Source organism: Bubalus bubalis, chromosome 2 (assembly GCF_019923935.1).
Source record: "Bubalus bubalis isolate 160015118507 breed Murrah chromosome 2, NDDB_SH_1, whole genome shotgun sequence".
Taxonomy (NCBI): domain Eukaryota; kingdom Metazoa; phylum Chordata; class Mammalia; order Artiodactyla; family Bovidae; genus Bubalus; species Bubalus bubalis.
The window spans coordinates 13,074,146-13,097,830 of NC_059158.1; the positions used below are offsets into that span (position 1 = coordinate 13,074,146).

The following is a 23,685-nucleotide window of genomic DNA, read 5'->3' on the forward strand; positions in this document are numbered from 1 at the left end:
TGCCTGCAGTAGTAGATATAATGGTCATCTGAGTTAAATTCACCCATTCCAGTCCATTTTAGTTCACTGATTCCTAGAATGCAGACGTTCACTCTTGCCATTTCCTGTTTGACCACTTTCAATTTGCCTTGATTCATGGATCTGACATTCCAGGTTCCTATGCAATATTGCTCTTTACAGCATTGGACCTTGCTTCTATCACCAGTCACATCCACAGCTGGGTAGTTTTTGCTTTGGCTCCATCCCTTCATTCTTTCTGGAGTTATTTCTCCACTGATCTCCAGTAGCGTATTGGGCACCTATCGACCTGGGGAATTCCTCTTTCAGTGTCCTATCATTTTGCCTTTTCATACTGTTCATAGGGTTCTCAAGGCAAGAATACTGAAGTGGTTTGCCATTCCCTTCTCCAGTGGACCACATTCTGTCAGACCTCTCCACCATGACCACCCATCTTGGGTGGCCCCACAGGGCATGGCTTAGTTTCATTGAGTTAGACAAGGCTGTGGTCCTAGTGTGATTAGATTGACTAGTTTTCTGTGAGTATGGTTTCAGTGTGTCTGCCCTTTGATGCCCTCTCGCAACACCTACCGTCTTACTTGGGTTTCTCTTACCTTGGACAATAGGTGGTAGGTATTGACAATACTAGCAAAAGAGCTCTGTCCCGATTTGCACAGCTGAACCTATCCTTCTCGGGGCCAATCGAAAGTCCTGGCAACCTAAGTGTAACTAGTGGGGACGTCTACATTTTTAAAACAATGAAATGGAAAGTGCTATTGTGGAAAAATTTGACTGGCAGGCGATTCTCAGAGCACAATCAACATCAACTGTCGAGAGATGCCGTGATTAGAACAAATGAGGACGGAGGCAGGGGATGAATGGAAGTGATTCCTGCTTTGAACCTCAGAGGGTAGCTCAAAGATTTTAAAAGGTTGTTTTTTTTTTTTTTTTTCCTGAAATCGCCCAGCCTCAGAATTTCAAGGATCGCGTTCGCTGCCTGCTTCCTAAAGAGAGCTCGTTTCTCGGGGAGGTGTGTGCGTGCACGCGCGGGGGAGGCAAGGCTCGGGAGAGGGGCCCCAGCTCTCCGGAATAAACAGCAGGGGGAGAAGGGGAGCGCGCCGAGGCGGGCGGGAGGGGTTGGGGAGGCAGCATCGGGGGCAAGGGCCGGGGGAGGGGCCTCGAGCCGCGCGCAGGGGCTGGTAGCCTGGAGATCGGAGCGCCTCCGGTACCTGGAACTGCTGCCTGGGGAAGCTGACAGCGGACCTCCGCGGGCCTGCGCCCGCGCCCTGCCCGTCCTAGTCTCCCCGCCCGGGGCGCCGACCTCACGCGCACGGTAAGGAGGGGCGCGGGGTGCTGCCCTCGCCCCGGTCCAGGTGCCTCCTCGGCCTCCCCAGGCTGTCACCGGCTACTCCCTCCCTCGCCCCCTCCCCGGCCCGGTAGGCGCTGGGCTGAGCCTCGGGCGGTCGGCCCGCTGGGACTCGGACCCTCGCGGACCCCCGCCTCCTCTCTGCCCTCACCCCTCTCTTTACCGCCCTTTCCCCCCAGGCAGCTCCGAAACCCCGCGCCCCCGGCCCCGGGAGAGAGGGGCGGCGGGGGAGGGAGGGTGTCGTCCACCCTGCCCAGGTGTGCGTCGCAAGCAGCGGCGCACCGATTTTCCCCGGAGTCTAGTCATTGCCAGGCTGAGATCACAACTCTTCTCCTTCCAACACATACCCTCCCCCACTTTTGTTACTGTCCTTACTTTGGGAGGATATAACCCCTGGTCAAGGTAGCTGTCTTATCTTTTGTATCTGCACCAGACAGGGATTGAGGTGCCTTGGTTTTATTTCTGTTTTTCCTGAAAATGAAACACTGTGATAAGTTTACAGGGTGTTCTTGGTGATTGCGGCGTTAGAACTTTATCATAGTTTAAAGCAATAGTTCCTACTCGGATGCCGAGAGCCTGATTAAGAAATGGCAAGGTGTGTGCGTGTGCGAGCAGTCTTCCGTGTATTGAAAAAAAAAAAAAAGAACTCCAGGTGATTGCGATGCGCTGTCTCTCGTAATTACCTGAAAATATCTATCAGGTCCTTCTGGGAAGGAGAGTGGGCACCCAGCTGTTGGTAAACATCAGCTGAAAATCGTAGAGTGGACAGGGAGTTTAAACGGAGTGAAAGCTGGTTCCCTTCAAACTGATGAGTTTGGTGCGTGTCATTGGCTTTAAGACGGCAATTTTGGGAAGAGAGCGGAGACAGTTCTTCTGAAATTCAGATATAGGTTGGAGAGAAATACTGCACTTCTAAGAGCCCTTGTTAAAGAGTTAGCTTTTACACATCAACTTTTAAAATGTAAGAACTGCTTCACAAGTACTCTGGCTGTTAGAGAGGACTGAGGCCTATTCTCCTGGCAATCAGAAACGCTTCCTTCATTGTCCTTGCACTGCCTGACTTTCAGTCACCACTGGCAGTTTTCCTTGTTGGTTGTTTTAAGGCTAAAGACCCAAATGAACTGTATCTCTAGGAACTAAAAGAGGAATTATCATATAAATTGATTTAGGTCTCACTATTTGAACCAAGCTCTTCTACCCTGACTTGGTTAAGAGTGTAAATTGTATTGTATTTGAGTTTGCACAAGTACTGTTTCTCCATCTCAAACTGTGTCATTGATGTTCACCTGCTGCTTTTCGTGTATATGTATACCTGAACCATTCTAAGTACCTAACAAACTCTGAGTGCAACTGCTAGGGGAAATAAAGATTTGCATTTGTCTTTTGGAAATTTGAGGTGAAGGACTAATTTTTTTCAAACACCACGACGTAGGTATAATGGTAAATCACACAACATTTTATGAAATAAGATGCTTGTTATGAAACAGGAATAGTATCTGATACTTGCTTTCAAGGATATTAAGGACAAGTAGGAGACTGTCTGTAAAGCATTTTGAACTTTCAGGGTCACTGTCTAGGTATTGAGCCAATGGGATTGCTTTCCTGGCAAACTTTTTCTTCTTTCTAAAATTAACTTTCCCCTAGGAAAAATAGTGCAGATACATACAATTTAGCCAACCAAGTCCAGAAAATACTGTGTTTGAGTTTTAACAGTGACCTTAATTCCTTCCTACATATCTCGTGTTTGCAGCTTATGACACAAAATATGCAGAAATATTCATTACCCACTGACATTCTCAAAGCATTGGCTTCAGGAGGGGAGTTGTGGACAGAGTACAACATTGTGTTATAAAATCTGTTGGCTTGGGGAAAGCTATTATTATTTTCCTAAGGTTTTTGTGTATTTGTGTGTACACTGGGTCTGGGACTTACATAATTATGTATATATATGTAACACATGTTTTTAATAGGAATGAAAACCCACAATATTTTTCTTTGTGGCAGAGCACTGTAAGCATTAGGTTTTGATTACTTTTTCATGCCAATTTTAATATGACAGAACTAAAAACTTCAAGGAAATAATTCCATAAAGAGCTATTTGGAACTGAAGGCTTTTTAATGAAAGATGTTTGAAGCCCTTAGTCTATGCGCTTAGCATCCGCTGAGCAATTGTTTGTGAGCGAGTAAGGGTGGTAGATCCAATTCTGGCAACCTCAGACACTGGATGATTAGACCCTGTCACTCTTCTCCAGGCCTTTAATTTAGTCTGTAACTTGATGCTTCACTGACCCCACACTCTCCCTGCCACGCTAGCTCATAGAGGAATTGTTGGCACTCTGGGTTGAATTTTTTCCCCTCCCATCAATTACAACGTTTGCATTGGTTGCAGAATGCAGTTACATTTTTAGCTCAGTATTCTAAGAAATACCTTTAGCCACAGAGAGAGTAGGCTTAGGGCAGCCTCGCTCACAAATTGCCTTATTTAATCATGCTATGTTAATTTAATTTCTATGATTCACCGACATAGAAATAATTGAGTCATACAGCATTAAAATTGGAAGACACTTTAGAAGCCATCTAGATTCTAATAATGTCTTCCTACAGATGAATATTGATGCCATTGTAGCCATAATCCAAACTTGGAGGATAGACTTTACGTTTCATATTCTTTTCATAGGCATTCAATTTTATATTCTTTCCAGTTCTTGTAGTACTGAGGACTTTGCTCATTTGAAATGAATTTCTTTACAAGTTCAATGATACAGGAATAGCAGTAAAGTAAGTTGCAAATCTCTGATTTTCAACGAAACTCAAAACGTGACCTTAAGGGCAATGTAGGTTGTTTACAAAGCCAATGAATTATTGTAAACTAGCATCCTGTGTTTTGCATTGCTTTGGATGTGGTCTATTTCAACTGACTGACAGAAGAAAAGGAGTATCCTAAGCAAGATGATGGTAAAGAAAGAAAAGTAAAGTGGTGAGGTATGTGAAGAACATGAATTACTAAGTCAGCAAATCATTCAGAAATGATTGGCCTTCAGACCCCTCCTCGAGATTTTATTCTGAAATAGTAGAGACAATCACTGGAGTTTCCAGTCCTCAAAATCCTACTTAAATAAGACTTGGTTTTTGGAAGTTCTACTTCTTGATGTTTCTGCCTTTCAGGATCTTCTGTCTTAAAAGATCTATCTTTCCAAGTTCCTATGGTTGAAGATTTCCAAAAGAATTTATCCCAATACATAGTCACTGAAAGGATTGGATCCAGTCTTAAGAAACCGTATAGATTCTAGGGGAGTACTCTTGCTAGTGTTACAACTCTCTACCATTTATTTATTGAGGTATTTTATATACATTAAAAAGTATCTTTATAGCCCTAATGGATAGACGTTATCATCCGTTTTATATAGATCTGTGACTCAGAAGTTAAGCCTCTTGGGCATACTCACATACCCCTTCCAACACCCCACACTGCTTCTCAATGAGTACAAGCTGTTGATTGAATCTGTAGATGATAGCATGCTAATTTGGGGATATCTGGCAAATTTCCTAATTCTGCAAAGACCTTATAAAGGCTTCTCTTGTCCTTATATTTCAGGGTAAGTGTGTTCATTGTGCAGAACTCAACATTCTTAGATAGATTTAATGACTAAAGACAATTACTACATTGAAAATATGTGTTCCAAAGTAGCATTAATCCTTAACAATCAGGATGCTTTTAAAAATATACTTTATAATTTCATGACATTTGGTGATTTACATCTATAGTGTGACTATTTGCTACATTCTCCATTGCTCCCTATAAGTGATTCTCTGTTACATTGAATCATTCATTTCCTTCAAAGTTTTTAGAAATTCTGTCTCCTTGTGTTGTCCTGCCAGAGCAATTATAAATTAAAATGTGTATTCCTTTATTAAACTGTCTTTTAAGTCTCCTTTATATTATATTTGTTGTTGTTGTTCAGTTGCCAAGTCATGTCCATCTCTGTGACCCCATGAGCATGCCAGGCTTTTCTGTCCTTCTCTATCTCCCAGAGTTTGCTCAAACTCATGTCCATTGAGTTGGTGATGCCTTATTTAGCAGTAAGTTTTAACGTTTAGTTCAGTTCAGTCGCTCACTTGTGTCCGAGTCTTTGTGACCCTATGAACCACAGCACGCCAGGCCTCCCTGTCCATCATCAACTCCCAGAGTCCACCCAAACCCATGTCCATTGTGTCGGTGATGCCATCCAACCATCTCATCCTCTGTCATCCCCTTCTCCTCCTGCCCTCAATCTTTCCCAGCATCAGGGTCTTTTCAAATGAGTCAGCTCTCCCCATCAGGTGGCCAAAGTATTGGAGTTGCAGCTTCAACATCAGTCCCTCCAATGAACACCCAGGACTGATTTCCTTTAGGATGGACTGGTTGGATTTCCTTGCAGTCCAAGGGATTCTCAAGTTTTAACGTTAGTCTCTTAAGTTTGTTTTAATCAACTTCTTTTGACTTTGTTGTTTATTCTGTCTGGTCAACAGTAAACCGTACGTAAAGAGGGGACGAGTTATCTCAAAGTTTAATCTTTAAGGGTAAAAGCTGCTAGTCCAGGAGAGACTCTTTGCACCTGTGGAATGCATCCTTTTCTTCCATGTCCCCAAAGGCAGACATTATTCTCTGCATTTAGCTGGTTCTTAAAAACATCTTTGTACACAGAGCTTTGTAAACAGAGGCTCCACTGCTACGCCTAGTACGTATTTAGTTCAGTTCAGTTGCTCTGTCGTGTCCAACTCTTTGTGACCCCATGGACTGCAGCATGCCAGGCTTCCCTGTCCTTCAACTCCTGGAGCTTGCTCTGACTCATGTCCATCAGTCAGTGATGCTATCCAACCATCTCGTCCTGTCATCCCCTTCTTTTCCTGCTTTCAATTTTCCCCAACATCAGGGTCTTTTCCAATGAATCAGTTCTTCACATCAGGTGGCCAAAGTATTGGAGTTTCAGCTTCAGCATCATTCCTTCCAAAGAAATCCCAGAGCCGATCTCCTTCAGAATGGACTGATTGGATCTCCTTGCAGTCCAAGAGACTCTCAAGAGTCTTCTCCAACACCACAGTTCAAAAGCATCAATTCTTCAGTGCTCAGCTTTCTTTAGAGTCCAACTCTCACATCCATACGTGACTACTGGAAAAACCATAGTTTTGACTAGACGGATCTTTGTCGGTATGGTAATGTCTCTACTTTTTAATCTCCTGTCTAGCTTTGTCATAGTTTTTCTTCCAGGGAGCAAGCATCTTTTAATTTCAGGGCCACAGTCACCATCTGCAGTGATTTTGGAGCCCAAGGAAATAAAGTCTCTCACTGTTTCCATTGTTACCCCATCTATTGGCCTTGACGTGATGGGACCAGATGCCATGATCTTAGTTTTTTGAATGTTGAGATTTATTTCCTAGTATATATAGCAACTGTCTTGTTCATACAGCTCAGGTTCTAGGTCTGCGAATTGGGACTGTTGCTGCCAGAAACTCATGTAGCCCTGGTTCTCATTTCTGCCCCCTCTTGGAAAGTGCAGAAGTACCTCAGGAAATTTTGCTTTAAATCTTTCAGCGAGGTCCTGTAACTTCATGCTTATTTCCCATATTATTTAATGAGTCCAGACTTTTTCCCTTTTTAAAATAGTACTCTCCATTAGCATACTTGAGCAACTTATCACTACTGAAATGTTTCTTGGGAAACCATGTGAGCAGAAAAAGGTAAGAGTATTTGGAATAGCGTATGTGAATTTGTATATAAATATATTTCAGTTTGTAAGTAGGCTTATAAAAGAGGTAATCCTTAGTTTCCTTAGTGTTGTCCAAGACCAAGGTGTAAAATTAGTCAACAGTCTGATGTGTTCCTGAAACATGTCTATTTTCAGTTGTATACCTTATTTTATCCTTTGGAATCAGAGGACCATGGCCTTTGGATTCGGAAGGTTGTGGCTTATTAGTATTCCTTAATACGAATCATGCAGCTTTTGCAAATTAGTTTTCTTAGCCTCATCTCCCTCATCTGGAAAAGGTGATAGTCACACCCAAGAGTGGTACGGATCACACAAGGTGATTATAGAGGAGTTGTCAGAACACATGTCATGGTAGAAGGTGTGGGTGAAGTAAGCCAAGAGAGTGGAGCAAAGAGAACCTTCAGCAGCGAAACTCAGAGAACATAGGAAGCCAGTTAACAAGAGGAGCCTGAGGAAAGGTGGACAGAACAGAGGACAAAGATCAGGAGAGCGTGAAATCAGAGAATCAAAGGGAACGGAGAAATTTAAGATGGACTCTCATTAGCATCACAAAGACAAAGAAGGTACCATTGGGTTTGGCAGTTGGGTCAGTGTGACCTCAGCTGTGGGCAGTTTCCATTGTGAGATACAGACAAAAGGAAGTGGAATGATGAATGAGCATCGGGAAGATAGGAAAGTACAAACAGCCAATAGAAAAATGTTTCTCCCTTAGGTGGAAGGAGAGAGAGAGAGGTCAGTCGTCAAGCAGACACTCAAGATTGGGGTACTGGATTTGGACTTGAGGGAGTAGCAAAAATCCTACCCCAGAATTTTAGGGACTGAATGTTTGCCAATTTTAAATCTTTTTCTAGTAAGGACATTAAAAACACTACCATCTCATCTTATTTCAGAAAAGAAAATATCAACATTAGGGAGTTAAGTAAATTTAGCTTTATGAACAAGTCAGCTTCTTAAATAGTAGTTTTTCTTCTCTTGTTCAAGATTTATCAGTACTTTCAAGTTTCCATCTCTTCTTTAGAGATCTGGCCTCACTAATTGCCTTTTCTCTCAAATATTTTCAATCTCTTCTTCTGGACTGATTCTTTTTCGTTAACATATACACATACTCCACTCTCTTATCTTAAAAAAAAAAGGTCCCTATTAACTCTTACGAAAATTAAACAGTGTCAGGAAAGAAGGGATGCTTTATATGTGGCAGTAATAAAACTTGATTACTGATTGGACTTGGCAGATGAGAGAAAGGGAAGAATCTAAAATAGCTCCCCGATGACTATGCCACTTGGTATCATGGACGAGGAGCCAGGCTGGGAGAATAGAAGATCCTGGGTTCAGTCCGGCTACATAGATTGCGAACTCTGACTGTATCTTTGACTCTTTCTCCAGTGTACTTCTAACTAGGTCCCCACCTTACCTGTCTCACTCATTGTCATTTCATCCTTCACGGTTGGTGCTTAAACCTCGGTTTCTAGAATTATTTCACTCTTGAAAGTTCAAACCCTGCTTGTAGGTGTCACTGAGCCAACAGCGTACATGTTTTCTACTTGGGAAAAAAAAAAAAAAATAGAAATGGAGCACTTGAGAGAAATATGAGTACACGTGGAACCTGTTGATAGTTCTCAGTTTTAGCTGTGTGTGGCTCAAGACAAGAGAGGCCTCATTCCAAAGTTAGATGTAAGACCACAGTGCCCATGTGGGAAAGGAAGTACAGGAGAACCAGTTCAAATTGTTCATGATTAGCTTGTTGGCCACTTCCAGGTGATAAAACATGGTTCGAGAGGCCAAGGAAATAATTATTAGAAGGTTTTTAGAGAGTTGGTGGTGTATTTGAGTCCTCCATCCTGGCCGCCAACAGAATGGTGTGAGGTACCTACCCCTCAGCTCACATCTAGTGAAAGGGTTTTCTACAGATCATTTGGAGTGTTTAATGTGTATCCCTTCAGAAGGAGAGGTGTAGAGATTCAGGCCTGAGAAATCTGAAGGATGAGGGACTGGCTAGCTAGCTCCTCTGATGATGGAGTGAAAGAGATGTCACTTCATCACTCCTTAGTTTGATCAGGCACAGAGCGCATGGGTTATTACCTAAAGAACAGAGGTAGGTCATCACTCCAGAGCTTGAGCTAGCTGGAGTCCTCAGGTCATGTGGAAGAGGGCCCTTGGACCCCAGCTGGGTAAACTGAGGAGGGGGTTGTAAGTAACCATCTGCAAAAAGGGATCTGTAGGTGAGAGATCCCCGGTAATGAGGAGATTCAAGGTTTTCAATCGCTCTAACTTCCGTTATCTTCATCAGCATCCCACTCCTGGCTCAACAGAAAAAGGAAGCTTTTTAAGCGTCCATCAGGAGATGAATGGGTAAAGAAATTGTGAAATATATAATGGAATATTCCCCAGCCATAAAAAAGAATGAAATAATGCCATTTGCAGCAACATAGATGGACCTAGAGATGACTATTACCGAGTGAAGTAAGTCAGGCAGAGAGAAAGTCAAATATCATGTGATATCATTTATACATGGAATATAAAAAATAGTATAAATGAACTTATTTACAAAACAGAAACAGACTCTAGACATAGAAAAACTTATGGTTATCAAAGGAAAAGTGAGGTGGGAGATAAATGAGCAGTATAAGGATTAACAGATACATACTACTAAATAAAGAGATAACAAGGATTTACATAGGGAACTATATTCAATATCATGTAATAGCCTACAATGGAAAACAGTTGAAAATATATATATATTTGTATATTTGAATCACTTTGCTATACACCTGGACCTAAAGCAATTTTGAAAATCAGCTGTACTTCAATTGAAAAAAAAAGTAAGCTTTAAACACCCACTATGCTCACAGATCACCAGCATTAGATCTAATGATCTAATTAGTCTGTATTAGTCAAGGAAGAATTTTCTGTCTCATTTTCCCCCACCTCATCCCACTTTTGTATCAGAAAGTGGGGCAACCTCAATTAGCAATCTGGCCAGAGAGAGAGTCTTTGTATTCCTTTCCCAATACACCTGGGAAGTGTTCAGTGGGTCATACCTAGTTGCAGGAGGGAGCCTTGTCACTTCACGTGAAGTTGGAAGAGTTTTAAGTGCTATATTCCATTAGAAACATTACAGAACTGTGATTTTTTTTGGATCTAGAGTGAATTGAAAAGACTTCATTATTTGAGTGATTATAAGTCATGACAACTGTCTTCGAATTTCATCCAAGGACAAAAGAAAAACCCCACATAATAAAATTAAAGAGTCAGTGGAGGAAACAGTCATTTTCTGATTCTATCCCACGAGTCTTGCTGGTTCATTTTAAGAGTCACACATACAAAACTATTTATAGTTTTTCAATGATACATAATTGGCAACACGATAGGAGGGAAAGGCAGATACGGTTATCATAGGAATCAGATTTATCCAGGGAAATGTCACAATAACTGTTTTCATTTCTTAAAGTGATGCTACGAGAATTTTAATTAATCAATTAAGGTACACATTTGGTAATTTTAAGATAAGGTTTGCAATCTGTTCCACAGCTGGGGAAATGATCTGAGATAGGGCTTTTGTGTAATAAGCAACATGAGACATTTCCCACCTTCTGTTTCTAGAGAATCATAGAAGCAATAAACAGCTAAGATGAATTGTTCACCATTTGTATTCTGCCACTGATCAATTTTTAAAAAGTGTATGTGTTCCTGTAAAATGATAAAGAGGATATTCATAGGCCAATAAACTCTAAAATAAACAAGAATGCTAATGGATGCCTCTTTTCAGCTTTTGGGAATTTTAAACTGTTAGCTTCCATATAATCTTTGCAGCATTTGCAGTGTTATTCAAAGACTTTTATGGTCAAGGAGTGACAAGGGGACAATCTAAATAATATTTTTATTAATGCATTCCTAGAGTTGAAAAGTGAAAGTGAAGTCACTCAATCGTGTCCGACTCTTTGCGAATTGAAAAGACAACTTGAAAAATACATTTGAGTCACACAGAGTATTTACATTGACAGCAAGTGTGGTTTATACCATAGAAATGATATCCAGTGGTAGTATATTAGATGGACTAATATATTAGGAAGAGAGGTGATTACTTCGTATGGGGGCGTGAGTCAGTCTTCAGTAGAGGAAGTCCTGTACGCTTAAGATCCTGAGGACAATGCCATGCTGTTCTAGTACAGTTCCCTTAGCGCAGTGGTTAAGAGCAAAAGTGCTAAAAGTGATGTGACCTGGGGCATATCGTGAAATATTGCTTTTTCCCTGTAGAAGGCAAAATTCCAAGATGTCTCCTAAGATTCTCCTCCCTGGTGTTCAGTTCAATTCAGTTCAGTTGCTCAGTCGTGTCCGACTCTTTGCAACCCCGTGAATCACAGCACGCCAGGCCTCCCTGTCCATCACCAACTCCTGGAGTTCACTCAGACTCACGTCCATCGAGTCAGTGATGCCATCCAGCCATCTCATCCTCTGTCGTCCCCTTCTTCGCCTGCCCCCAATCCCTCCCAGCATCAGAGTCTTTTCCAATGAGTCAACTCTTCGCATGAGCTGGCCAAAGTACTGGAGTTTCAGCTTTAGCATCATTCCTTCCAAAGAAATCCCAGGGCTGATCTTCAGAATGGACTGGTTGGATCTCCTTGCAGTCCAGGGGGCTTGCAAGAGTCTTCTCCAACACCACAGTTCCAAAGCATCAGTTCTTCGGTGCTCAGCTTTCTTCACAGTCCAACTCTCACGTCCATACATGACCACAGGAAAAACCATAGCCTTGACTAGATGGAGCTTTCTTGGCAAAGTAATGTCTCTGCTTTTGAATATGCTATCTAGGTTGGTCATAACTTTTCTTCCAAGGAGTAAGCGTCTTTTAATTTAATGGCTGCAGTCACCATCTGCCGTGATTTTGGAGCCCCAAAAAATAAAGTCTGACACTGTTTCCACTGTTTCCCCATCTATTTCCCATGAATTGATGGCACCAGATGCCATGATCTTCGTTTTCTGAATGTTGAGCTTTAAGCCAACTTTTTCATTCTCCACTTTCACCTTCATCAAGAGGCTTTTTAGTTCCTCTTCACTTTCTGTCATAAGGGTGGTGTCATCTGCATATCTGAGGTTATTAATATTTCTCCCGGCAATCTTGATTCCAGCTTGTGCTTCTTCCAGCCCAGCTAAGTGTGGCTCTGTTAAAATGGTCTACTTTTTTTCTTTTTCCATTCAAGATATTTTCAATTCTAGATCTCTGTGTGGTTCTTCTTGAAATTTTGTTTTGTACTACTTTCCTTTTGAGCATGCTAAGCCGTTTTCAGTCATGCCTGACTCTTTGTGACCCCATGGACTGTAGCCTGTCCGGCTCCTCTGTCCATGGGATTCTCCAGGCAAGAATACTGAACTGGGTTGCCATGCCCTCCTCCAGGGGATCTTCCTGACCCAGGGAGAGGATGGAATTTTTCTTGTCCTTCTACCCTCCTGACTTTATATAAGCCTCACCTGGTAGGTAAATTCTACACTCAAAGGTAAATATCCTATTCTCATATTCCTACTAGGTCTTTGATTTCTAATCACTGTTGTGGGTTTTGAGTTTCTTTTTTGTTTCTGGGAGACTTCCTTTTCTTGCTTTCTGCCCAGCTATGCACTTAAAATAGTTCATTATATTTATCTAGAGCTTCTGTGTGTTAGCAGAGAAGGGGATGGGATAGGGTGACAAGGGGTGTGATGAAGTGGACTTTCCAAGTCGGCTCAGCATGCCTTATTGACTAGAAGTCTTTCACTTCATTTTGTGATCTATCCCCCTCCCCATTCCATTTTACTTTTTATTGGAATTATATTGAATTATATAAAAATTAATGTGGAGAGAATTTATATATTTACAACATTGAGTCCTTCCACCTGTGAATCTGGTATATATCCCACCCTTCATTTGAAATTTCTCCTTAATGTCCTACTGAAACTACAATTAAAAATTGGTACTGGGGACTCCCCTGGTGGGATCCAGACTCCAAGCACCCAGTGCTGGGGGTCCGTGTTTGATCCCTGGTCAGCGAACTAGATGCCACATGTGGCAACTAAGACCCAGTGCAGCCAAAACTAAAAATAAATACTAAAAAAACTTGGGTACTGTATTCTTCTTGCAAAATTTAGTTCTAGGTTTTATGCTTTATTCTTAGGTATTATTCCTGGCTTGTTGAATAACCATGAGCAAATTATCTAATCATAATAGTGTTAATTTGGTGGAACTAATTACTATTATTTAACTCAATTGCTTAGTGAATATTAAGTGACAAACTTACTGGAATAATTCAGGTTAACATTTTCATTTATGAATTTACTCTTACTATAGTTCAGAAGTCTAAAATATGCATTTATCAAAATGACTCAAATGCATAAAGTATGCAAAAGCATAGAGCTTTTTGAAACATGGGTAAAAATGGAAACTACTAACAGAGTAGTAAATAAATTGATATGTATGGTTTTTTTTCTTGTTTAATATTATCTTTTTTTTTTTACTTGATGCATGTCAGAATCAGGATTTGAAATGATAACTTGAAAGAGGGGAATTGTGGAATCTGTGGCTAGACTGGGGAGCTCAGATTTAGGTAACAGGCGTTGAGTGAGCTCCATCTTCATTGCTAGGATATGGCAGAAGTCAGCCCAGACACAACAGAAATGTTACGTTCCTAAAGCGGCTTTCAGTGGAAATTTTGAAACCACACCCTCTCTTGGCAGTGAAAAAAACTGTCTACCCTGGTTTCATGTACCCACAGTTTTGAAGGATTTTGCAAAATTTATCATTTCTTTTAATTAAAAAAATAGATGTCTGCCACCATATGTCAGGTGATACAGGAATCTAATGGAACATCCCCAAGTCAACCAAGCGTAAAGGGGCAAATCTTATAATATGTTAGGAATTTCTGGGCTGCAATATTCTCTTTAGTTATTCTGTTATGCTTAGATAGCACCCTATATTAAAATTTGCTCATTTTAGAAAATTGTACCTTTGCTGTTCATTTTCATTATTTTTTCATGTTATTGGAAAAATAAAAATATAAAGCCTAATCCATGTTTTTTAAACTATGATTCCACCCACAACTGTTCTGAGAACACATTAGGGAGGTTATGGGAAATAAAAAGCCTCATTATATGATTTACTAAAGTGAAATCCATATATGAAAACAAATGGGATATGCATTATTAACATTGGAATCTGTATATGGTGTTATGGTTACAAATCAATTTATTTATCAAGTATGTATACCTTCTTCACATGCAGCTGATTGGTTTTGTTTTTACCATCTCCCTTAAAATATGGAGATGAAAGAAAATGAGAGTGAAAACAAGTCAAATTTGTTGTATCTGAGAAGCCTAGTGAAAGGCTGATCAGAGTTGCTATATAATAACCTCCCTTGTGGCTCAGCTGGTAAAGAATCTGCCCACAATGCGGGAAACCTAGGTTCAATCCCTGGGTTGGGAAGATCCCCTGGAGAAGAAAATGGCCACCCACTCCAGTATTCTTGCCTGGAAAACTCATGGACAGAGGAGCCTGGAGGGCTACAGACCATAGGGTCACAGGAGTCAGACAGAACTTAGTGACTAAACCACCAGTACTTTATCTTTAAGTAAAAATGTCTGATTTGTTTTATAATGAAAGTGAAAGTGAGGTCGCTCAGTCGTGTCCGACTTTTTTGCGACCCCATAGACTGTAGCCTACCAGGCTCCTCCATCCATGGTATTTTCCAGGCAAGAATACTGGAGTGGGTTGCCATTTCCTTCTCCAGGAGATCTTCCCAACCCATGGATTGAACCTGGGTCTCCCACATTGTAGGCAGATGCTTTACCATCTGATCCACCAGGCAGATCTCTGTTTTATAATGAGAGAAGCCTTAATAGAGATAAGGAAAAGGCCTACCTTGATAAACAAGGAGGCAGAAGCAGAAGGGAATATGATCTGTTTGGAAGTAACATTTACCCAGCACCTATGCCCTGTGGGCTTCTCTGGTGGCTCAGATGATTAAAGAATCCGCCTGCAATGCAGGAGACCTGGGTTCAGTCCCTGGGTTGGGAGGATCCTCTGGAGAAGGGAGCGGGCTACCCACTCCAGTATTCTGGCCTGGAGAATTCTGTGGACAGAGGAGCTTGGCAGGCTATATAGTCCATGGAGTTGCAAAGAGTTGTACATGACTGATTTACTTTCTCACACACACACACACACACAGCTCTGTATGAGGCACTGTGCAGTGACAAAGTGAAGTCACTCAGTCGTGTCCGCCTCTTTGTGACCCTGTGGACTATAGCCTTCCAGGTTCCTCTGTCTATGGGATTCTCCAGGCAAGAATACTGGAGTGGGTTGCCATTTCCTTCTCCAGGGGATCTTCCCGACCCAGGGATTGAACCCAGGTCTCCCGCATTGCAGGCAGACGCTTTAACCTCTGAGCCACAAAACTGAGGCTCAAAAAAGGCTTAAGAGCAGTAACCAGTGCAGGTTTAGTTACTTGGCTACTAAAGAAGGAATGAAAATTTGAACTTGGGCCAAAGCCTACACCCTTTCTCTATCCAAGACTATGTATGACATGAAAATCTAACAGTAAAACCTTTTCAACAGCTGAACCACGAGTAGAAGCCAGGTGCCTCTCTTCTTTCACTACAATCTCACTGTGTAATCAACAAATCATTATTGCTTGCAGAGCCTTATTGATTCAGCTCTGTAGAACTCCTTTCTCATTGTCTCCATTGATTGATGTAGCACCTAGGGCTGGAAAGAACTTCAGAGATTTAGAATTTACAGACTTAAGATGTAGATCAGAATCCTTTTCTGCAAGGTTTTCAAAACAGACACGTCACCTTCTGATTAAGTAGGTCTGAGGTGTGGATGGATGTGTGCGTGTTTGGAACCATTTCGGAGGTAATCTCATGCACTCCTCTGGTGAAGAATCATTTCTCTTGTCTAGCCCCTTAATTGTGTGGATGAAAGAGTTTCCTTGGAAGAAAAATGCTTCTAATTTAAGATTGCCTTGGTTAACATTGGCAGTTTGAAAAGTTAAGCTTTAATGAGTCTGTTTCTCCAGTTCTGGGCTCACATTTCACTACCATCAACTTGCAATTTAATTTCTGACTTAATGACTTGGGGCTTTAGGTAGATCTTTATTTTCAAAACAAATCTCTCTTTTTCTGTAATGTAGTTGAATGACCAATGCTCTGTACTGTTATTTTGGGTTCAGAAATTGGGAGAAGCTTTTTAATGATAATAATTCAAGTTAGTTGCAAACAGCTGCAGCGGAGGGGGAGCGGACAGAGCTGCGGGGTCCAGTGTGCTGGCAGCCACACTGAAGTTCGTACAGTGCAAATGGGACCAAGATTTAATTCTAGGCAGGAAAATAATCGTTTAACCTTCTAAGTTGATTTTACACGTGTTGCGTGTATATCTGAAGCGATGAACAACAGTGTGTATAGTTTATGACTTAACTTCACCTCCCAATACGATTGTCTTTAATGACTTTAAAGCATGAGTTCACAAATTCTGAGGTTTATGCAAATATAAAAGTTACCTTTTTTTCAGATGAGTAAAGCAGGCTCCTGGAGACAACTGGAAAGCAAGAGGGTCTTTTTCTTCCCATGGAGGATTGTATTATTTGTGGAAGAGAATAGTGCACTGCTTTCGAATTGCGGTGCTGAAGAAGACTCTTGAGAGTCCCTTGGACTGCCAGGAGTTCAAACCAGTCAATCCTAAAGGAAATCAATCCGGAATATTCATTGGAAGGACTGATGCTGAAGCTCCGGTACTTTGGCCACCTGATGTGAAGAGCCAACTCATTGGAAAAGCCCCTGATGCTGGGAAAGATTGAGAGCAAAAGGAGAAGGGGGTGGCAGATAATGAGATGGTTAGATAGCATCACCAACTCAATGGACATGAATTTAAGCAAACCCTGGGAGATACTGGAGGACAGGGAGAGTTGAACACGACTTAGCTACTGAACAATAACAACAAATAGTGAGCAGTTAATTTTAAGCTTAGTTGAGATCATCCACCATAGTTGATCAAAAGCTAACTAAGCTTCTTTTTTTCATTCACTAGGCCCCAAATTTAGCTTCTGTAACAACACTGATCGAGATATTTAATAACAAAGTATTTTGGGTTTAAGTGACTTGCTTTATAACCTACCTTTTATTAAAACAGATTCAGTTTTTTTCATTTAAAAAATTTTATTGAAGTATAGTTGATTTACACTGTATTTAATTTCCACTGTACAACAAAGTGACTCAGTTATACATGCATTCTTTTTTCATATTCTTTCCATTATGATTTATCATAGGATATTGAATATAATTCCCTGTTATACAGTAGAACCTTGCTGTTTATCCACCCTATATGTAATAGTTTGCAAAAACAGATTCAGTATTTAAAGGGAGTTCTATGTTTAAATTCACATTTTCCTTTCTCTAAGAGGAACCTCTACTGTTCTTTCCGTAATATGTAAGGTAAATGTTTTTCCTGTTAAGAGTTTTCTTAATGATCAGAAGTAAATGTGAGTGTCCATATTTCTTCAGCTGGTTGAAGAGAATGACCTTGACTCAAGCGAAATGTCATGAACTGACCCCTGTAAGAAAAAGTATAATGCTACATTATATCTTGTAGAACTTACAATTCTTTCAACACTATAAGAAAAGGGACACATAGCAGCAGAGAGAAATAGATAACAAAACGATTGTGTACCGAAACATAGTAGTAAAGTGTAGTCATGTACAGAATGAACAGAAAACTTTTGCTTTGGTTAGAGCAAATTTTCCTAGCTGTGGCATAGGATTCTTTGGAGCAAGCCCTTTGCAAGCTGCATGCCATAATTCCTTGAGCAAACAGAATTTCCTCTTACATGGCTACTTGGAAAAAGCAAAACAAAGCAAACAACAACAACAACAGAACCCCCAAACCAATAGTCAAGTATTCACCATTTGTGTATGAAGTAACGGAGAAGGCAATGGCACCCCACTCCAGTACTCTTGCCTGGAAAATCCATGGACAGAGGAGCCTGGTGGGCTGCAGTCCATGGGGTCGCGAAGAGTCGGACACAACTGAGCGACTTCACTTTCACTTTTCTCTTTCATGCATTGGAGAAGGAAATGGCAACCCACTCCAGTATTCTTGCCTGGAGAATCCCAGGGACAGCGGAGCCTGGTGGGCTGCCGTCTATGGGGTTGCACAGAGTCGGACACGACTGAAGCGACTTAGCATTAGCATATGAAGTAAAGGCTTCTATATTTGAATATTACATTTTCAAAAGAATATATCTTGATTTTAGCATGGCCAATGCGACGAGTGACCATTAGTTAGCTAGTGATTGAATAAAGGTTTTTGCTGAAGGTGTTTGATTCTTGGTGGCATTCTTTTTAGCTAGCTTCTGCTTGTGATGAAAAAACCAACAACTAGGTACTTAATAAACGTGAGTATTCAATCAGAGAAGGTCAATATCCAGTTATTCATGTTTCAGAAATAACGGTGTGTTGTGGTAATGCTGTTCTTCAAATATTTCTGGTTTTCTGCCTTCAGTATTGCATTTTCTGACTCCTGTGTGGTGGATGGGATCATGTGACCAGTTTGATGATGTGTTAGTGGAATTGTGTGTCACTTTTGAGGGGTGATGTTTAACCCACAGTAAGAGACCCCTTGGGATCTAGCTACTCCATTGGCCTGAAAGAGAATGATGGACAGCGCCCCCTGCTGAGCCAGAATGGCCATTTAGCCTGAGTCAGAAAACCCTGTTCAGGTCACTAAGGAAGAAAATGCTTCCAATTTAGTCTATGGGTTTAAAGGGAAAGGATGTAGGCAACACATTTGACAATTTAGAGCAAAAAGAATGATAAGATTTTCTTTTTTTTTTTTTTGCTTTTTAAGGGTATCTTGCTTTTTTTTTTTTTGGATGGGAGGAAGTGGAAATGTTTCTGTATCATTATCTTTCTATTTATTTATTTTTGGCTGTACTGGGTCTTCGTTGCTGCATGAGCTTTTCTCTAGTTGTGGCAAGTGGGGCTACTCTCTAGTTGGGGTGTGCGGGCTTCTCATTGTGGTGATTTCTCTTGTTGTGGAGCACAGGCTCCAGGGCGTGTGGGCTTGCAGCGTTTGTGGCTCCCCAGCTCTAGAGTGCAGGCCGAGTAGTTTCTGCACAGGCTTAGTTGTTGTGCAGCATGTGGGATCTTTCCAGATCAGGGTTCCAACTCAGGTCTCCAGCATTGGCAGGTGGGCTCTTTACCACAGGGAAGCCCCCCGTATCATTATTTTGATCTTCCCCTTTGGTTATTTTTTATCACCTATGGTAGCAAACTAGGTCCCATGGTGGCTCAGACGGTAAAGCGTCTGTCTATCAATGTGGGAGACCTGGGTTTGATTCCTGGGTCAGGAAGATTCCCTGGAGAAGGAAATGGCAACCCGTTCCAATATTCTTGCCTAGAAAATCCTATGGACGGAGGAGCCTGGTGCAGGCTACTGTCCATGGGGTCGGACACGACTGAGCGATTTCACTTCAGGTTCACTTCAGCAAACTATGTCTGGAGTGACTGCTGCAACCAATCTCAAAATTTTTTGAACTACTATTTTAAATCACTAGTAAGACCCAGTCAACTAAGAGTCGAGGGCTCTGGGTCCTACTTTTCATGTTGCCACTGCATGACTTCCATCCTATCTGGGTCTTCCAACCATATCTATAAATAGGTGTTGAAACAAATCGTCTTGAATATCTTTCTAGCACTGTTGATCTGTAATTCCAGGAAATCAGAGTAACATGCCGCTAGCTATTTTGGGTTAGAGATCTTAGACACAACTTTAAAATATAAGAACCAAGTTTAAGTATATCTTGGTCTAACAATTCAAGGAATAAATGATCCTTAAATCATCCTAGACTTTTTTCCAGAACATGATATACTATGCTTTCAGAGTTCTTTTGTAAGTGCTATCCATGATTTTAAAAGTATATATTTGACCAGGTTTTTCTGATGAGTAAATATATCTTGCATTTACTTAAGAACTTTTTTCTTTGGCATTCACAAAATTTCCCAAGGATGTGGTGGAGTTATGTCTGTTTTGTTCAACTTGTTTCCTTTTTACTCTTTGGCTCAGCTGGTAAAGAATCTGCCTGCAATGCGGGAGACTTGGGTTCGATCCCTGGGTTGGGAAGATCCCCTGGAGAAGGGAAAGGCTACCCACTCCAGTATTCTGGCCTGGAGAATTCCATGGACTCTATAGGCCATGGAATCACAAAGAGTGGACACGACTGAGTGACTTTCCCTTCACTTTCCATTTTTTAAAAAGAGATGTGGATGCCAGAATCTTTAACTTTTACTCAAGATTGTGTGCCTAGTTGCTCAGTCGTGTACAACTTTTTGTGACTCCATGAATTGTAGCCCGCCAGGCTCCTCTGCCTATGGGGATTCTTCAGGCAAGAATACTGGAGTTTGTTGCCATGCCCTCCTCCAGGGGTCTTCCCAACCCAGGGATCGAACCCAGGTCTCCCGCATTGCAGGTGGATTCTTTACTATCTGAGCTACCAGGGAAGGCCAAGATTCAGTTCAGTTCAGTTCAGTCGCTCAGTCGTGTCCGACTTTTTGCAACCCCATGAATCGCAGCACGCCAGGCCTCCCTGTCCATCACCAGCTCCCGGAGTTCACCCAGACTCATGTCCATCGACTCAGTGATGCCATCCAGCCATCTCATCCTCTGTCGTACCCTTCTCCTCCTGCCCCCAATCCCTCCCCGCATCAGAGTCTTTTCCAGTGAGTCAGCTCTTCGCATGAGGTGGCCAAAGTACTGGAGTTTCAGCTTTAGCATCATTCCTTCCAAAGAAATCCCAGGGTTGATCTCCTTCAGAATGGACTGGTTGGATCTCCTTGCAGTCCAAGGGACTCTCAAGAGTCTTCTCCAACACCACAGTTCAAAAGCATCAATTCTTCGGCGCTCAGCCTTCTTCACAGTCCAACTGTCACATGCATACATGACCACAGGAAAAACCATAGCCTTGACTAGATGGACCTTTGTTGGCAAAGTGATGTCTCTGCTTTTGAATATGCTATCTAGGTTGGACATAACTTTCCTTCCAAGGAGTAAGCATCTTTTAATTTCATGGCTGCAATCACCATCTGCAGTGATTTTGGAGCCCAGAAAAATAAAGTCTGACACTGTTTCCACTGTTTCCCCATCTATTTCCCATGAAGTGATGGGACCGGATGCCATGATCTTCGTTTTCTGAATGTTGAGCTTCAAGCCAACGTTTTCACTCTCCTCTTTCACTTTCATCAAGAGGCTTTTTAGTTCCTCTTCGCTTTTTGCCATAAGGGTGGTGTCATCTGCATATCTGAGGTTATTGATATTTCTCTCAGCAATCTTGATTCCAGCTTGTGCTTCTTCCAGCCCAGCGTTTCTCATGATGTACTCTGCATATAAGTTAAATAAGCAGGGTGACAATATACAGACTTGCCGTACTCCTTTTCCTATTTGAAACCAGTCTGTTGTTCCATGTCCAGTTCTAACTGTTGCTTCCTGACATGTATACAGGTTTCTCAAGAGGCAGGTCAGGTGGTCTGGTATTCCCATCTCTTTCAGAATTTCCCACAGTTTATTGTGATCCACACAGATAAAGGCTTTGGCATAGTCAATAAAGCAGAAATAGATGTTTTTCTGGAACTCTCTTGCTTTTTCCATGATTAGGCCAAGATTGCTGCTGCTGCTGCTGCTAAGTCGCTTCAGTCGTGTCCGACTCTGTGCGACCCCATGACGGCAGCCCATCAGGCTCCACCGTCCCTGGGATTCTCCAGGGAAGAACACTGGAGTGGGTTGCCATTTCCTTCTCCAATGCATGAAAGTGAAAAGTGGAAGTGAAGTCGCTCAGTCGTGTCTGACTCTGAGAGATCCCATGGACTGCAGACTACCAGCCTCCTCCATCCATGGGATTTTCCAGGCAAGAGTACTGGAGTGGGGTGCCATTGCCTTCTCCAAGGCCAAGATTAGTCAACTTTAAATTTACTTTATTCCTCTTGAGTTCTAGTGTTAGTCACTCAGTCGTGTCTGGCTCTTTGTGACCCCATGGACTGTAGCCCACCAGGCTCTTCTATCCATAGAATTCTCCAGGCAAGAATACTAGAGTGAGTAGCATTCCCTTCTCCAGGAGATCTTCCTGGGATTTTACCTGGTCTCCCACTTTGCAGGCAGATTCTTTACTGACTGAGTCATGACCCTGGGAATTGGCAGGCTCCCTTTTGATGAAGGTAGCAATATAACAGTAGCAACATTTAAAGTTCAGCTATCAGATCTTCAAAATACTTTGCCATCAGTTTGGCTGAAAGGATCAAGTGACAAAGCTTTTAGGATCAATTGTCATGTGCCTTAATGGTCGAGTCAATGTCACAGGTTTCTTGCTCTGGCTACTGACTGACTTTTCTCAGAGCCCAGAGTAAGCGCACTACAGAACCATGAAGCCACAGACCCTGGCCAAAGGCACATCTAAGTTATATTAATATCATTGGTATCCTCGTTGGTAAGGGGACTAAATGATCTATGAAATCGTAATTCAGTTGTGTGCTTTCATGTAGACAATCCAGTTTTCTTGCTTGGGAAATCCCATGAACAGAGGAGCCTGGTGGGCTTCAGCACATAGGGTTACAAAGAGTCAGACAGGACAGCAACTAAGCCACAGAGAACAGACAGTGTTCTGGATTGTTCAATTTGTACTCGTCTTTCTTTTTTTTTAGTATTGCAGTTTCATATAATTGGTATTACAGCATAATATTTTTTACTTTAGGGAGCTATTAATGGTGGAGAAAGTTACTCATAATGATTGTCACTCTTGTTGTTTGTAAAATACACTTCTGAGAATCAAAAACTGCCTGAAAATATAAGCCTACTGAATTGCACAGATTCAAAGGCAAATAAAATGCTCTTTATGAAATAACACTCAATTTTTGGGAAAGCAGAGTGTGACATTTGGACAACTGTTACTTATTTTGTATTCCTAAAACATTATTTTCATTCTCTGCTTTCAACCGAATCTTAAATATAAAGGCAGTTTTGGTGCATTTACCCAAAGAAAGAAAAATAACTAAACACGATACAGACATTACTCAGTCACAGGAATTCTTATTGAGCTTAAAGTCCCTTGTACAAAAGCACCATTCAGTGCTTTAAAGAGCTTGAAAAGAGTGATCTTAGTGGTACAGTCTTATCACCTCCAACTCTTCATCTTACCTTGTCTTAAACATTGGCTGCTTACAATGGAGAGCAGTGTTAGAAAAAGGGATTCAGTGCCTACAGATTCACTTAACCCTGAGGAATGCTTAAGCCCCCAAGGCCGAGGTAATGCACTGGAAGCTTTCTGTGTATGTGTGAGCCACAGTCATGGGGTCTCTCCATAGGTATGAGAGGTATGTGGAGTGAGGTATTTACTGACTCCTTTCTGCCCCCAGCACTTAACTGAGCTAAGCCAGAATCCACATGTCACAACTTGGGTGGCTTAATTGGTGAGGACTGTAAACCGGATGGAATGCAGTTGACACTGAGGCCATCCTGAATGTGTTCAGATTTGATGGTGCGAGAGAGACGTGCATTTTGGCATTTTGTGTGATTATTTT

At 41.7% G+C, this 23,685-nt stretch overlaps 1 protein-coding gene across 1 annotated transcript in view; it reads left to right on the forward strand.

The window, feature by feature from the left end:
- The first annotated feature begins 1,177 nt into the window (after positions 1–1,177).
- Positions 1,178–23,685, forward strand: part of RNF144B (ring finger protein 144B) — a 146,199-nt gene continuing 123,691 nt past the window's right edge. Inside the window, exon 1 of the mRNA XM_006072525.4 lies at positions 1,178–1,330. The gene's annotated coding sequence lies outside the window, so the exon portion shown is untranslated. The remainder of the gene's footprint in view (positions 1,331–23,685) is intronic.